Source organism: Oryzias melastigma, linkage group LG14 (assembly GCF_002922805.2).
Source record: "Oryzias melastigma strain HK-1 linkage group LG14, ASM292280v2, whole genome shotgun sequence".
Taxonomy (NCBI): Eukaryota; Metazoa; Chordata; class Actinopteri; order Beloniformes; family Adrianichthyidae; genus Oryzias; species Oryzias melastigma.
In genome coordinates this window covers 6,518,211-6,529,998 of record NC_050525.1, presented here as the reverse complement: position 1 = coordinate 6,529,998, position 11,788 = coordinate 6,518,211, and the positions used below count along the sequence as shown (strand labels likewise).

Here is an 11,788-nt window from a genome sequence, read left to right as displayed (position 1 = left end):
CATATGCAAAATAAAGAGCTTAGAGACATGTTTGCAGGACAGTCCGCCTTATTATTATTTTTTATTCACTTATTTAATCACTTTATTCACATACCCAGAAGCTCTTTAACCACCTTACTGCATGTCTCTGACATGCGCAGAAAAAAAAGGAGAGCGTAAACAGTGCTCCGTATGCCCCGTTCTCCACATGAATCGTCCCGTTTCAACACACAACAACAACAGGGGATGACAACAGTCTGTCACGTTAGCTAAGTACACTGAAAATTCAGAAAACGATTCCTCTTCAGATGAAAGCATCACACAGAAATGAATGAGATCTGATCTTTCACAGAGAAAGAAATGACTGGTGGACCGCTGCGAGTGTCGATGGTTTTATCAACGGATCTGCAGAGATCCTGCAAGCCACCATCAATGATTAATAAACTGCAAATCAAACAAAGAAACTTCCAAACATGTGCAATGTTTTAAACATTCAGTTTACCTGTTGAAATCAGAAGCTTTTCACAGTTTAGTCGGTCTGGTTCTGCTCACAGTGTTCATTCACAATAGGCTCATTTCGATTGTAAATCTCATAAATTTACGACTTTAAAAATCATAATTTTATTATTATTATTTTTTTTTGGTGGCCCTAATACTCCTTCGGACCATAACACCGATGTTTATAGAATTCAACTTTGCCGCAGCGCACACACATACATGTATCTGCGGACATCCTGGGTCCGCCTGCATTCTGCTGCTGGCGCTGTCTCACTCACATGACGTCAACGCGTCACGTGACCCAAATCGAGCCGTTTCTGAAGCAGGGCCAAATGCGAGTGTGATTTGTCGTTGATTTTGTCAAATTTTACAAAAACCTGCGTTTGTCAACGGTAATTATTGAACAGTAAATAATGAAATATGACTTGATCATCCTGCATGATAGTGATCCAAATCACCAAACCCAGAAAACTAAAAACTGTTGACATAAAGAGCATTTGAAGGTTCTGGAGTGTTCTATCTGGTCTCTAGACCTCAATCCAATAAAGAACATCACAGCTCTGGAGAAGATCTGCATGGAAGAATGGACCAAAAATAGCAGCTACAGTGCAAATCTGTTGAGGACCTACAGGAAACCTTTGACTTCTGAAACCATGATCATGCTACAAAGTCTTGAGGTTTTTGTTTAAATACTTATTTTCTGCTCCATCATATGAAAGAATTGTTTAAAACTGTGATTTCCTGTTTTCTTTGTTTACTTTCTGTCATTCACAGTTCAAGTGTATCTATGATGAGGATAACAGACATTATATCTTCAGGAGGATAATTTGCAGAATCTGTGAACAACAAATAGCTAATACCAAAGCTGGTATTATGAAACATTCCAGAAAATGTATTTATTTGTGGGGTCAGAGCTTTACCTGCTGACTGTATGCCTTTAGCACCTCCTCCAGGGGAAAGGTGAAGCGGAAGTTTCCATACCGGGATTTTGGTGAAAAGGCTGGAGAGGTGGCAAACTTCATCAGGTCGATCTCCCCGCTCATACGGGAGTACTCCTCCTCAAACAGCTTCCTCTCTGCAGCTTCTATATCTTCATTTCTCACAGACAGACTCCACCAAACCAGCGATTCTCCATGTGGATTTCTAAAGCCTTCATCCTGCCGGATTCCTTTCAAGCCTTCTTCTGTTGTGTCATGTTTCAGAAAACTGACCTGAAACTGGGGTCGAGGATACTCTGGGATGTCATCTCTGTAGATGTAGTCGTACTCAAAATTAATTTTTCTAGCTTCTTCCTTCAGCTCAGGCAGCTTCAAATGCTTTTCTTCTACATAATTCTCTATGCATCCTCTCCTGTTTGTTCGCCGCTTCATGTTCAGGTGAATGAAGATGAAGATGAACCAGAATCAGGTCCTGCTGTGGGTTGATGTGTTGCTTTGGAAAGAAGAGCGTCAGATTCTGTCAACCTGGAACTGTTCTGCAGCAAACAGAGAAAATGCAGATTGTGTTGGTGATTTGATCTGTGAATAAACACTGTAAATCCACAAAGAACAAACTGGTTTGGGTTCTGTAATTCCTTCAGATGAAGAAATTCTGTAAAACTCTGACAACGGGAGTGAATAACAAATAATAATGAATTTTATTTTTTTTTAAAAACAGATGTTTAATATAACGAAATATTAGTAAAAAGGAAACATTTATGAAGAACAGAATGGATGAAGGGCTGCATGGTGGAGGTATGGTTAGCGCTCTTACCTCACAGTGAAGGTCCTGGTTCAAATCCTGGCTGTTCTTTCTGTGTGGAGTTTACACGTTCTCCTGTTGCATACGTGGATTCTACCCGGAAAGTTTGGTTTCCTTCCACAGTAAAAAAACAGGATTCGTAGGTTAACAGCTGATTCTACATTGTCCCTAGGTGTGAATGTAAGAGTGTTGTTCAAGTTAAGACCGCACAACAGACTGACAGTCTGCTCAGGGTGAAGCTCGCCTTCACCTAACAGTAGCAGGATTGGCTCCAGCAACCCTGAGACCCTGAAGGGAATCAGCAGGTTCTGAAGATGAATGGATGAACAGAATAAAGAGATAAATTGACAAAAGATTTAAGGCTGGTTTATATTTTGACCCGATTGGTAGTTGCTGGCGTCGCAGTGGTCACACAACCACCGGAGCAGAATCGCTTCAGTCGCATCAGAATGCTGCTTCTGCTGGTGACGTCACCCGCGGCTAAAAGGTTACACCTGGAGGGCAATCGCAGGCTAATTGTGTCATTTAACTAGAATTTATTTCAGTGATTAGAGGATGCGACTACACAGAAAAATCTGTCCACAAAAATATCTTATAACTCTAAAAATGATGAAAACTCACTGAAGAAGTTAAGAAATACCAAACTTCACACACAGAGAGAGACAGAGAGTGGATGGAAAATGTGTCTTCTTTCTCATATCTTACAGCACTAGAGAAGGCACTTTGTTCCTTTTTTAATTTCATTTTGTCATCTTTGTATTCCCTGCCTCTATTTAGTGAAGAAACTCCTCATTTCCTCCTCTTCCTGTCATGTATCTGCACGCTCACAGATGCTGCAAGTGTCTGAGCGGGATGCTGATCATGTTACAAATAAACGCAGAACACGATCTATGACAATTATAAACACCAGTCAGAAGAACATCACAGTTATAGCGGAGAGTCGCAGTCAAATTCAGTCAACATTAGTATGAATGAGACCGCCAGATTCTGGATGCGACACGAGCGATTACTAAGTGCGTGGAAGCATAAACCAGCCTTGAGGCCCAATCCGAATTGTCTTCCCTTACCCTTGGGCCTTCCCCTTAATTTGAAGTGGCAGTTACAGTTGAAGTCGTGTCCAGATTATTATTTTTTAAATTTCACCCTCCAAACGGAGGGGTCCAGACCGTCGCACTGAGAAGCGCTTTTTTTCATGTAGGCGCGCTCTGAAGCACAGAAGTTTACATTTAAATGTAAGTAATGACTTTTTGTTATAACATGACCTTTTTAACTCTTTCGCTCTCCTTAGCTTGTTTACATTAACAGTGAGTCATCTGGACCCCACAAGACAGTGTGCTGAACTTTATTTTCATTGATTGTGGATCATTACTGGTGTCCAATGACAGACACGAAGTCTTGTCCACCTGTGTCATGGACGGGCTAACACCTCAATGTAAGGGTGGGGTCATTAGGACCCCATAAGAGAGCACGAGGGTTAAAGTTATAAAACTGCTGCGGACCGGCGATTATTGATGACGTCATCGAGCGAAAGTCACGTCCGAAATATTAGGGTGTGTCCGAATTTCCCACTTAATCACTATAAAGTGCATTTGCCATTTTTAGTGCTGTCCAAATCTACTAATTCCAAAATCGAGTGAACTGGAAATTTCCCAGAAGTCTTTGCGAAAAACTAGCTCACATTGATGTTCACTAGATTAGCGGATATAGACCACAATGCATTGCGGTCAAACAATTTGGAACAAAAAAACGTGTTTAAATGTATTAATTTGAATAAACCAACCACATTTTCACCATCAGAACACAGTGGAGTCCTAAATAAACGCCGTTAAATGGGATTCGGACAAAGCCTCAGACAGTATTTTAGCATCACCCTCCGTTTGTAGGGGTACATGAAGGGGAAGGAAGAAAGGAAGAATTTGGATTGGGCCTTAAAATGGTGAGGTTTGACATTTGATGTAAAAAAAAAATCAGAAGTTTCAGAGCTAAGAAGAGAGTTTTGCTGCTTTGCTCCTCGTGGTGTTAAAGACCCACTCCAATGAAAATATTGTTTTTTCTTGTTTTTAACATGTTCTCATAGCATTTATCTTGTGATGGAGAACATACATAAAGACAATTAAGAATAAAACTGCATTGCTGAGTTTTTCCATCCATCCATCCATCTTCCTCCGCTTCATACAGGACCGGGTCGCGGGGGCAGCAGTCTAAGCAAAGATGCCCAGACTTCCCTCTCCCCGGCCACTACCTCCAGCTCCTCTGGGGGGACCCCGAGACGTTCACAGGCCAGCCGAGAAACATAGTCTCTCCAGCGTGTCCTGGGTCTTCCCCGGGGCCTCCGCCCAGTGGGACATGCCCGGAACGCCTCACCAGGGAGGTGTCCAGGAGGCATCGGATCAGATGCCCGAATCACCTCAACTGGCTCTTCTCAATGCGGAGGAGAAGTGGCTCTACTCCGAGCTCTCTCCGGGTGACCGAGCTCCTCACTCTATCTCTAAGGGAGCGTCCAGCCACCCTCCGGAGAAAACTCATTTCAGCCGCTTGTAGTCGGGATCTCGTTCTTTCGGTCACGACCCAGAGCTCATGACCATAGGTGAGTACTGGAACGAAGATCAACCGGTAAATTGAGAGCTTTGCTTTCTGGCTCAGCTCTCTTTTCACCACAATGGACCGGTACAGCAACCGCATAATAGCGGACGCCGCTCCAATCCGCCTGTCGATCTCACGTTCCGATCTTCCCTCACTCGTGAACAAGACCCAAAGATATTTAAACTCCTCCACCTGAGGCAGGAGCACTCCACCCACCGAGAGAGGACAAACTACCTTTCTCCGGTCTAGGACCATGGCCTCAGACTTAGCGGTGCTGACCCTCATCCCGGCTGCTTCACACTCGGCTGCAAACTGCTCCAATGCATGCTGGAGGTCCCGGTTTGATGGAGCCAACAAAATAACATCATCTGCAAAGAGCAGAGATGAAATCCTGTGGTCCCCAAACCAGATCCCCTCTGGCCCCTGGCTGCGCCTAGAAATTCTGTCCATGAAGACTATGAACAGAACCGGTGATAAAGGGCAGCCCTGCTGGAGTCCAACATGAACACGGAAACTGGTCTGACTTACTGCCGGCTATGTGAACCAAGCCCCTGCTCCGGTCATACAGAGACCGGACAGCCCTGAGTAAGGCTCCCCGGACCCCATACTCCCAGAGTACCCTCCACAGGACACCACGGGGAACGCGGTCGAACGCCTTCTCCAAATCCACAAAACACATATGGACTGGATGAGCGAACTCCCACGAACCCTCCAGCACCCTGAAGAGGGTGTAGAGCTGGTCCACTGTTCCACGACCAGGACGGAAACCGCACTGTTGTTCTTGAATCTGAGGTTCGACTATCGGACGGACTGTCCTCTTCATTTATTTATGTATTATTTATTAAAATTTGCTTCAAACATGTTAATAGTAAAGTACAAGCAATACGGCACATATTGTAACAATGGAGGCATTCGGAGGCATTTGGATCCATGTGCAGCAGGTAAGTTTAATAGCAACCAAATCCAGGCAAGGGCAAAGACGAGAGTATAATCCAAAAACCAGGCAGGATTCAAACACATGGAGCAGGACAGGGAGATGAGGAGGCAGGCAAAGGTCAAAATACAGGAAGGCCAAAGACAAAGTAAATGCTCAGAATAGCTTATGAACAAGGTAATGCTTCGCACAGAGCAGAGTCTAGACAGGGTATATATAGAAGAAGGCTGATGAGGCTGATGGGAAGCAGCTGGAGACAACATGGAGGGGAGAGCATTGACTGATGGGATATGGAGTGAGGAAGTGGCTGAGAGGGTCAATACTCAATAGAGGGCTCCGTCTGGCGGTCAGAGGTGGAACTGGGAGACAGAGCCCTGACACATATAGTGGATACTAATAATAATAACAAATACCAACAACAAAAATAATACAATATATATATAATTATAAAGGACCAAGACCACTCTCTGAATGAAAAACTCTCTCATTCATTTTAAGGTTTTATAAATTAGGAATTAATAAAAACAATTACTTCCTTGCGTTTAACTTTAGAATCTATGAAAACTCAGATGAAAGTAAACAAAAACGCAATGTCCTTATTTTCTATTACCTGAGCAAAATACAAAAGCTAAGGCCAAATCTGAATTCTTCCAATCTGCAGCTTCAGAGCCACAAAAGACTCTTTAACCCCTCCATTGTTGCTCTCTGGTTGAAGAAAAATACAATATTTTAATTTGAAAATGTAGCATATTTTTTGGACGAGGTTTATTAAGCAAGTCCGTGCACACAACCAGAATTTTAAGGTGCACTTTTTTATTTTTGAATAAAAAATCAAGGATATTAATTATGAAAAACATGATAAAGGTCACTTTATTAGCTCTTTTTTTTTAGATGTATGAAATTCTGGTTGAGATGCACCTCAAACGGTGGTGTTGTGTGTGTTTATTTCTCATCACTATTGATATTTCACGACCTACTACGACATTTCCTGCATTGAGATGATTTTATGTGGTGCAGGATGTCTTTTATTTAGAAAGAAAGTCATGTAGACCTCTAACTAACTAGAAAGTAATTCATATTTTCTCCTTGTGTTTCTGTTTTATTTATGCTTGACAAAACAAAATGTATTTATATTTATCATAATAGTAACTATTCCACCAACAGAAATCAGTGTCTTCTTTTTCTAAATGTGATATAAAACCTTGTGGGATGTTGTCAGTAAGACATCCTCCAGAATGGCTCTTTAACTGTTGAAGGTTGCAGACCCCTGTAATACCACCACATTTCGGAGAGTTATGGAAAAATAGTGTCTTCAAATTTGGACGTTACTCTCCCTCAATGACATCATCAATATTTGCCAGTCATCTACATAAGCAAAGAGCTGCTAGTGCTTGGAAATACACTGTTTTATAGTCATTCTAAAACAAAAAATATATTTCTTATACTTAAAAGTAAGCTTCTGTACATCAGAGCCCACCCACGTGCAGAAAAGCGCGGCGACACAGAGCAACACGACTCGCCCTACCGGCGGAGGGAGACAAAACCCAAAATCATTTCGCTCTACCCTCAAAAATATGTCTGACTGCCCTTTCCCTTCAAATATCCCTTCAGTTGGAGGGGTAGGAAGAAGAATTTCAGATTTGGCCTAAGAGTGAGTCAATATTACGGTGAAGCCCTGTCAGTGGAACAGGTCCATGTATCTGTCCATAATCCCCATCATTTCAGGGTTCCTGCCAGGGTCTTTAAAAGTCTTAAAAGCATTGAATTTATGGATTCATGAATAATCCCCTAAAAGTTCTTAAAAAGTAATAAATTATTATATCTGAACCTTAAAAAATGTGCTGTTGAAACTTCTCTGTATCTCATTTTTTGTCAAAAATGTAATTTTTTTAACTGTGATATTTTTTTTGCAAATAATGGAAAGAAACAGCAGCAGAACGAATTCTTATGCACCAATGAGCTGAACGTTGACTGGTTTAAAAAAAAGACGTAAAAAGGCACCCACAGACCACAAACATCAAGAAGACACAGTTTTGATCAGAAACAGGAATAAATGCATAAAATCTGAAAAAACGTATTAAAATTGAAGTAGGCTGAGAATGGAGTAATTTATGTTTATATGCATAGCCTTCAAAACGTCTTAAAAAATCTGAAAGTTGACTTAAAGAAACTTGTAGGAACCCTGTCACTCATTCACCTGAGCTCACCTGGATTCCAGGTCTGTGCTCCTGTCAGTCCAGGCGGGAAAGCTGTCAGTTATCTCGTTAATCAGATCTATGCCTTCAGTTTCCTGGATGAGGATCTTTGCTTCCTCTCAGTCGGTTTCTCTGCTTTGGACCGTCTCTCTGTCTTTCTAGGTGACCTGGCTCCGTTTCTCCCCTGTTGCTGCTTTCTTCTCAAATCTTCTGGTCCTCTGAATCTCCAGCTGCAGAATCTGTTGTTTTAAAACCCAAATCCTCTTCCTGGATCCAGGATGAGAGCACACACAAATTCTAACAACTCCTGACTATGTCAGCATGCTCATGTTTGCAGTTTGTGACTCAAACCTTTGATCAACAGTCATGAAAATTTTATGATTGTAAAGAGGAATAGACGTCTTTTATCTAAAGAAAACAAACATTTGTGTTAAACATTGACAGACTTGTGTATCAAAGTCATTCAGAGTCCAGTTTCACTTTTATGGAAAACTGGAGTGAGTTTGTGAGGCCAGTTTGGGCTAAAAATGGGATTTATGAAACCTTTATTGAAACATTTGCAAAAAGACAAAAAATAAGCATTAGTCTAAATCATTGATCAAGTCCATAACATTTGTGCACTAGACTACACTGGACAGTTCTTCTGAGTTTTATAAATAAAAGTCAAGCATTTTCAGTCAAACTGAATCCTCGTTTGATTCTGAATCATCTTTAAAGAGCCGTACCATTATTTTATGAAGTCCTACACAGTAAATTACATCCATGTAGAAATGATAATTTATTACCTTCGGAACACAAAATAAATTATTTATTAAATATTAGTTATTTTTGTGTTCTTTTTTAATACCTGGAAGTAAAATCTCTCAATATCTGAGGCTCCGCCTTTCAATCCTGAGGGTTCCGCCCACTTCATGATGTCCTCCTAGAGCCAGCGTGTCACCAAATGAGGGGAAAGGTTTCATTTATGACCGTACTTCCTCTAAAAACGTGACTCTGAGATGGGTTGAATTGTTTACAACATGGCGGTAGACGTATCAGGAAGTGACGGTGAAGGCTCTGGCCTGATTTCACGAGGGCAGGAGGTAATGCATTTCCTATGGGGGACCTCAATGCTTATGTGTCCAGTTCTTATTAAACGGTCGAGCTGGAGGGGGGCGGGGGAGTGTTCTTACCGCTATCTCAAGCTGCTAGCTTTGTGGAGAAAGTGTTTGTTAGCCTGCGGCAGAAAAAGGGGCGGTTCTCACTCTGTGACATCAGATTGTGAGGACCCGCCCTTTTTCATGGGTGTGGGAGGGGCTGCTGTTGAGAACTTTAGAGGATTCTTCAGAAATGCGTGAATGGATCAAATAACCACTTTGGACTATTTTGTAGTGAGGAATTAACAATACAGTGCACTATAAATATCAAAAAGTCGTTTTTTCATGGTATGACCCCGTTGCCCTTCTTGATTGAGCTCATCACTGAGCCCTCCAGAGGCTGACAATGGCAGCGGTCAAATGCAGGTGTGTCTGAACGGGATAGGCTTGGAAAATTCCAAGAACCAGAGTTAAGACACACTGTTTCACCCTTGTGCTCTCTTATGGGGTCCAAATGACCCGTGATCCCTCCTATGACAAAGGTAGGCAGGATTTTATGTCTACCCCAGACAGCAGTGAAAATAAAGAATCTTTGAAAAAAAAAGTTCAGTGCGCTGTCTTGTGGGGTCCAGATGACCCCAAGAACATGCCTAGGACAGCGCAAGGGTTAAACACCATGTCCCGTGTTTCCTTCTGTCTCTCAGCTGTTCCTCTCAGTATAAAACCACCAGCAAGTCCCCCCAACCCACACGGTCAGGTGACGACTGGTGGCCATTGTTTTGGGTTAATTCTGTTAAGAACTAGAAAGTGCCACACTGATGATGTCACAGGAACAACAGGTGCATACAAAGACACCGAGCAATGAAAAACAGATTCGTAGGTGAGTTCAAATAAAACATGTATGCAGGTAAACAGTTGGACCTGTGTGCTACTGTCGAGAACACGACTTGGTGTCTGAAGCCCCGTTAAGATAGAGCGACTGAGCTGCCGCACGATAACATCCAGAGTCATGGCAGGGCTGGGAGCCTTTCCACTATTCTCTGCCACAGGAATAGGAAAAGTGGATTTTCAGATTTGAAAGATTTCACACAGTTAGTAGTAGGGTTGGGCGATACGGCAAAAAATGAAAATCAATATTTTTTTCAATTTGTTTCACTATTTCGATTTTATCACAATTTCTTTAAAATTAATTCAAATTGACAAAAAAGCAGTTATACTGATTTTAGTTGAAAGAAGTAAAAACATTATGAACAAATACTTATATTTATTCAAATTTTGTAATAAAAAAAACACTAATTTGTAAGAACAAACAACCACTCAACATTATCGGTAAAACAATAACTAAAGTCACAGTCAGCTTTTTCCTGGGCAAATTAGTCCAATAATATGAACATTGGCCCATCCACTGAGGGAATACTACTTGACATCTACAAGTCTGAGTAATTAAATAATAATACATAAAATGTAAACTACATCAATGTATTGGGTTTCGAACCTTGGCTATTTTTTGTCTACAGGCTTCACATACGACACTCGCGTACTCTCAGAGGGCACCAGTGAAGTATCGTAGTGGCCCCAGGGCTTTCTTTAAGGCAGGGGTCTTCAACCTGCAGCTCCAGAGCCACGTCTGGCTCTTCCACCCCTCTATTGTGGCAAAGGAAAATATAAAACTGTAAAGTTTAGTTAAAAAAAGTAAAATAACGTATCAGTCTGCAAGCCCCAAAGCACAGTGACCAAAGCGGTTTGATAATCGGGAACTAAACATTTGACAAATTCCAGTGTTTTAGGTGTGCCTCGTGGTTAAAAAATACAGTTAATTACCTCTGTTGTAATTTTAGATAGCTAGATTTATGAATTTCTGACTTAGAACCACAAATGTTTAAAAAACATTTTTTTTACATTACACTGCTACTAGATTTGCTCCATCGAGATGATCCAATGTAACACAGGAAGTCTTTTATTTTGAAAGGAAGTCTGTTAAAAGTTATAAACTGCTTCAAATTTGGGGAAAAAATCTATTTTTCTTATAGTTTGTTTTATTTATGCCAAAAATGTAGTTTATATATATTTCTCCTAAAAATAGCAATAGCATAAACACAAAGTCTTGTTTTTTGTAAAGGATGAGGCTCCTCTTGGGTTGGGCTTGAGAGAAATCAACCAAACTGGCTCTTTAAGTGTTAAAGGTTGCAGATCCCTCCTTTAAGGACTCCATCACACCCAGGTCTTGCCATGTCAGAGCCAGATGTTTGGTTTTCTTGTCAGCCTTGAGAACTTCAGACTGGGCCTTTTCCTGTTCAAGAGTTCTCTTAAAAAAAGAGGAAGAAGAAAAATCACTGATTGTATCACTTTACATTTGACTGATTAGCCAAAGGTTAATAAAGCAATAGGACACATAAAAATAACTTAACAATTCTAGAAGCTTAAGAAAACATGATACAACAAATCATTATCAAACTCACCTATTGCAAGATGCAATCTGTGTCAAAAGCACTGCAGCCTTGTCCACCCGTTCAAATCCAACGCTAATAATATTCTTTTTTTTCAAGACTTAATTTTCACCACAGAGCCTGCCTGGAAGCTTTTTTTTTAATTTATTCTAGTTTGGACACATTTTCTAATAAATAAAAAACAGGCTGACATATTGTGTTTTTTATTGTCATGGTGATCCTTGGGCTCTGCTGAGAGTAAAAAAGCAAGGAAAAAATGTCCTTCAAGTGTGGTTTGATAACATTGACTCAATATTCCAATAAGTTATATATATATATATATATATATATATATAT

The 11,788-nt window shown here is 40.9% G+C and overlaps 1 protein-coding gene across 1 annotated transcript in view; it reads right to left on the bottom strand.

The window, feature by feature from the left end:
• The window catches only part of LOC112138667, a 29,813-nt gene extending 21,539 nt beyond the window's left edge, over positions 1-8,274 (bottom strand). Inside the window, exon 1 of the mRNA XM_036215172.1 lies at positions 7,942-8,274. The gene's annotated coding sequence lies outside the window, so the exon portion shown is untranslated. The remainder of the gene's footprint in view (positions 1-7,941) is intronic.
• Positions 8,275-11,788: the final 3,514 nt, after the last annotated feature.